The sequence below is a fragment of the Microtus oregoni genome, unplaced genomic scaffold (genome assembly GCF_018167655.1).
Source record: "Microtus oregoni isolate MIOR12 unplaced genomic scaffold, Mior012 000020F_ref0000438, whole genome shotgun sequence".
Taxonomy (NCBI): Eukaryota; Metazoa; Chordata; class Mammalia; order Rodentia; family Cricetidae; genus Microtus; species Microtus oregoni.
In genome coordinates, this window is record NW_024543079.1 from 15,994,720 (window position 1) to 16,000,751 (window position 6,032).

The window sequence follows — 6,032 nt, forward strand, 5'->3', positions numbered from 1 at the left end:
GCTGAGGATAACAACAGAGAGAAGAAAATGCCCATGGTGTTTTGTTATTCCATTTTCTGCTAGAAACAGGTCCTGAAGCTAGCTAGACCTTTTGTGAAATGGCCCTCAGGCCCAAAGTGAGGCCTGGCTGGGATGGAATGTTTTGAAAATGGAGGAACCCTAGTTTGCCAGACAAACTAGGTAAAGATGACAAGGGGACTTTATTTCTCTCACTTAGATGAGTTCACCACATTTAAGAGCTTAGTTTAAGAAAATGCCTTTAGACCCAGTTCAGTTCCCAGCACCCACATGGCAGTTCACAACTGTCTGTAACTCCAAGATCTGACACCCTCACACAGACGTACGCGCTGGCAAACAACGGTGCCCATGAAATAAAAATAAACAGAAAGACGGTGCCTTTAGATGGCATTTCCGAGCTGCAAGTTCAGTTCTTTCTCCTAGGGGAAGTGTGGACCCTGCTGAGCCTCACAGTGGGAGCGCCACCTGAGCAGCCCTGCTTAACAAGGCTTTTCACTTGAGGGCTGGGAGAGAGGGGGGACATTTTAAAGTGAATGAGGGAGCAGGTCCCTCATTAAGTCTGAAGTGGGGGTGGGAGGTCCTCTGGAAAGGAGGCCTCTGGGTCTGCATTTCCTGTTGAAATTATTGGCACCTTCTCCCTCCTGAGCAAGGCTATGGAAACAGGGAAAAAAAAAAAAAAAAAAAAAAACCAGTTTGGTCCTAGGCACATCTCGGGGAGGTTGGTCCTGAGAACCTCAGTGAGCACAGGAAATGTGCTGCCCCTCCCCCATGCCTGGGATGTAAGTTTGTGAGTTTTGTATTGAGATGGGGTCTCGCTATGTATGTCTGGCTGGCCTAGAATTTAATACATAGATGAGGCTGACAGCGAGATTCGCTAGGACTGGGATTACATGTGCTTCACATTGCCTACAGTCTTTGCTCTTCATCGGTCCTCCACACTGCCGGATACTTACTTTGTGACAGCAGACATCAGACTTCCCTATCAAAATCAATAAATAATAGCCATGGGATGGTGGTACACGCTTTTAATCCCAGCACTCTGGAGATGGATCCACTCAGGTGGATCTCTGAGTTCAAGGCCAGTCTGGCCTACAGAGTGAGTTCCAGGACAGCCAGGGTCACACAGAAAAATCCTGTCTCAAAAAGCTTAAAAGAAAAAAAATTAAAAACTGTCTTCATATGTTCATGCCTTTACTTTAATCTCAGTTCTCAGTACTTGAGACGCAAGTGCCTTAACAAACCTTGTCTGTTTTTGAGACAGGGTCTCACTGTGTAACCCTGGTTGGCCTGGAACTTGCTCTATCAACCAAGCTTTGTTCTCTGTTCTTTGTTTATTTTTCCTTATTGAGGCAGGGTCATATATAGCTATTCTTGCCACGTACTTGCTGATCTCTGAGTTCCCGGTCCCTCTGACTGCAGCTGTCAAGTGCTGGGATACAGCACACCAGTTGTCGGCTTTGCCAGCCCAAATGCTTTTCCCTTTACAGTTTCACAGAGGAAACATTTGTTCCCACCATAGACCTTACTGATAGTACAAATGTTTTTTGTTGCTGTTTAAGACAGGTTTTGCTGGATACCTCTGTCTGTATTCTCATTACATAACCCAGGCAGGACTTAAAGTTCCATCCATCCTCCAGCTTCAACCTGTACTAGGATTACAGGTAAATGCTACCTCATCTGCCTAATGTTCTTTGGTTTTCTTTCTTCTTTTGTGGTTGTTTTGGTTTTGCGGCTGTTTTGTTTTGTTTTGGAAACAAGGTCTAGCTGTGTAGCTCTGACTATCCTGGAACTCATTTTGTACATAAGATTAACCTCAAACTCAGAGCCGGGCGATGGTGGCACACGCCTTTAATCCCAGCACTCGGGAGGCAGAGGCAGGTGGATCTCTGTGAGTTCGAGCCCAGCCTGGTCTACAGAGCTAGTTCCAGGACAGGCTCCAAAGCCACAGAGAAACCCTGTCTCAAAAAAACAAAAACAAAAACAAAAACAAAAAAAAAAAAAAACACCTCAAACTCAGAGATCCGCTTGTCTCTGCCTCCTGAGTGATTGGATTAAAGGCGTGTGCCACTATGCCCAGCTTGTTTTCCTTCTTTTGTTTTTTTTTTTTTGTTGTTGTTGTTTTGTTTTTTTGAGACAGGGTTTCTCTGTGGCTTTGGAGCCTGTCCTAAAACTAGCTCTTGTAGACCAGGCTGGTCTCGAACTCACAGAGATCCGCCTGCCTCTGCCTCCTGAGTGCTGGGATTAAAGGCGTGCACCATCACTGCCCGGCTTTCCTTCTTTATTATATCAAGAACATTCACCTTTTACTTCAAGGAGGCTCTTTATAGCTTTTGTCTGGCGTAACCATAATGCCAGCATCACCTACTGATGTGTTTTGGGGCCATTATAAAGCTTAACTGTAACCACAGCCACACAGGATAATTCTTCTATAAACAAGAAGGTTATATGTTCAGGTGTAGTCCAACACTCCTGTAATCCCAGCACTTGGGAGGCAAAGACAGGATTGCTATAAATTCAAAGCTAGCTGGTTGATGTAATAAGTTCCAAGCCATTCAGGGCAGCAAACTGAGACTTAGCTCAAAAAGGAATGGGGGGGGGGGACCTTTGGCTGAAGGATGAGTAGCATAGACCATGTGGATACAATGTGGATACAATGTAGATACACCAAACAAAGAGTAAAACAGTGGATGGGCCAAAGAAATTGTCACTACTCAGAATAATGTGCCATTTAAACCTTATGAACTGGTGTATTTTTTGTTTGTTTGTTTGTTTTTGTTTTTTTTTTTTTTGTTTTTCGAGATAGGGTTTCTCTGTGGCTTTGGAGCCTGTCCTGGAACTAGCTCTGTAGACCAGGCTGGTCTCGAACTCACAGAGATCCGCCTGCCTCTGCCTCCCGAGTGCTGGGATTAAAGGCGTGCGCCACCACCGCCCAGCTGAACTGGTGTATTTCTGAAAATTTCCACTTAATATTTTCAGATCAAAGCCAACCACAAACCAGGCAGTGGTGATGCATGCCTTAATCCCATTTAATCCCAGCACTTGGGAGGCAGGTGGTGAGTTCGAGGCCAGACAGGTCTACAAAGTGAGTTTCAGGGCAGCCAGGGATGTTACACAGAGAGACCCTATCTAGGGAAAAAAAAAAAAACAACTTAGAAAGTAAAAAGAGTCAATTGTGTTGCCTATGTGAATTACAATGTTCTTACTTTTAGTTTTTCTTTTCTTTTTTAAAATTTTTATTTTATGTGCATTGGTGTTTTGCCTATATGTATGTCTGTAAGGGGGTGTCAGATCTTAAGAGTTACAGACAGTTGTGAGCTGCCATGTGGTGTTGGGAATTGAACCAGGTCATTTGGAAGAGCAGCCAGTGCTCTCAACTGCTAAACCATCTCTCCAGTCTCCCTGCCCCATTTTTTTGTTTATTTTCAAGACAGGATCTTTGTGTATCTCTGGCTATCCTGGAACTCACACTGTAGACCAGGCTGGCCTCAAACCCAGAGATTTGCCTGCCTTTGGCTCCTGAGTGCTGGGACCAAAGGTGTAAGTCACTTCTGTTCAGCAAGTTTCTTAATAAAGGAAGGAAAGTTAGGTGTGGTGATATAAGCCATTACTACCAGTACTCGGAGGCAGAGGCAGGAATGGTACCTCATATTATAATCTCAGCAATCAGGAGGCAGAAGTAGGAGGATGGATGTGAGTCCTCTGAAGTCAGGCTATTGAATATCAGGCTAGTTAGGGCTATGTTGTGGGGCTCTATCTCAAAAAAATAAAATAAGGTCCAGAGAGACAGCTAAGCAGTTAAGAGCACTTGTTCTTGTAAAGGTCCTGGGTTAGGTTCCCAGCAGCTACATAACGGCTCACAACCATCCATATTTCCCATCAATAACTCTAGTTTCAGGGAACCCAGTGCCATCTTCTGACTTCTGCAGACACCAGATACGTAAGTGGTACAAATACATTCACATACTCACATATACAAAATAAGATAAATCAAAAAATAAAATAACAACCAAGTATGGCAGCATTCACCTATAATCAGAGCGCTCAGGAGATGAAGGCCGGAGAACCAGAAGTTCAAGGCCAGCCTTAGCTGCACAGTAAGATCAAGGTCCGCCTGGGTCACTACACTCAGCTTCCTCCGTGTGGGTGAAGGTCAGAGTAGAACTTGTGGAGCTGGTTCTCTCCTTCCACTTCTTTATACCAAGAATCAAATTCAGGTCTTCAGGATTGGCAGCACCTTTACCCAGCTCATCGAACAGTGATCATGTCTCAAAAAAAAAAAAAAAAAAAAAAAAAGAGAGAGAGAGAGAGAGAGAGAGAGAGAAATGTGAAAATGACAAGAATATGAGGAACATTAAAATAGAGACAATGCTCTGTTCCCGGGACCACTAGAGCTAGGAAAGAAAGAGTAGGCAGGACCAGCAGATGAAATCAACACAGAAAACTGATCTTTAGGAGCTGGGGTGGGGCTCCATAGGTAGTGTTCACCTAGCATGAATGGGGCCTTAAACCCACACACAGCTCCTCGTAAGCCTGGCATGGTGGCCTGTATCACTGCACTCGGGAGGTGGAGACAGGAGGATGGACTGTAAACTCATCAAGGCTAGCCTGGTCCCTCGTCTACAATTTAATGCAGCTACATGGCTAGATCTTGGCGGCAGGGGCAAGCAAAGGGCAAGAGAAAAACAAAGAAGGGCCAACTTGCAGGGATATCTCCCCGTTTGATATTGTCACAAGACATAGTCATCTACAAGTTCACAATTGAAGCTTGAGAATTGTATAATTACATTACCAAAGAAAACAAAAACAAAACAAAACAAAACAAAAAAAAAACAGGGAAATAGTTCTGCTGGCTTGGAACCCACTGTGTAGACCAGGCTGCTCTCAAACTTAGAGCGATCTGCCTACCTTTACCTCTTGAGTGGAGGGATTAAATAAAGGCCTGCACCGCCAAGCCCAGTTTCATGTTTTAAGTAAGCTTATAGTTCTGTGTTGGGATAATTCATAGGTGTCTTTTGGCCACACGTGTCCTGCGAGTTGACCACTCCTGGATACGCTAAGTCTCTGGACAGAAGACTTTTGTCAACGTTTCCAAAGGGACTTTTCTATTATTTATTTGGTTTTTTCAAGACAGGGTTTCTCTGTGGCTTTGGAGCCTGTCCTGGAACTAGCTCTGTAGACCAGGCTGGTCTCGAACTCACAGAGATCCGCCTGCCTCTGCCTCCCGAGTGCTGGGATTAAAGGCGTGCGCCACCATCGCCCGGCCCAAAGGGACTTTTCTGAGAAGTGTGGAAGCCCAAACTGTCTCGGGACAGCCAACTCTACCCCAGGATTCTACCTAGCTCCCGGGTACTCTCAGGCTAGACTCAGTGCCAGATGCAGCCCTTGCTTAGGTGGGGGTACAGGTCCTAGGACCGAGGGAGTAGATTTCCATTTTCTCCTCTCTTATGAAGGGGAGGTCAGCACTCACCCAGGGCTGGAGATTCTGCTCTCTCTACAAGCTTGGTTGCAGGTGGGGCTCAGTAATTGGTAGCTATACCAAATTGTGCAGATGACACTAACGCCCGTCTAAGTTTCAGATCTACTATTTCACTCAGGTATAGACTCTTAGAGGGATACAGTTGCCTGGTTTATGCCCTTTGCTGTTACCAGTGCCGAATCAGAGGCTAGACACGCAGTTTTGGCTGGGGTTTGTTGATGCAGCTCGTGGCAGAGCCCTTGCCAAGCCTGTGCAAAAACCCAGGACCAATCCTCAGCACCAAATGTATAGAGGAAAGAGAAATGATAGATATATTTAATAGGTAGATTTACCCAATACTTAACAGCAATGATGATAAGATAGCAACCAGCCATTGACTGAGGAATGCTTATGCGCCAAGCTCTGAGCTCAATGATTTTGGCAGATGAAAACCCCAGCAGTCACCTCAATTAACATTATACGGTGAAATTGAGGCTCAGATGATCAAGCGCTTTACATTGGATCACCCAGGCAGAGACCGGGAATCCAAGCGGGAGCC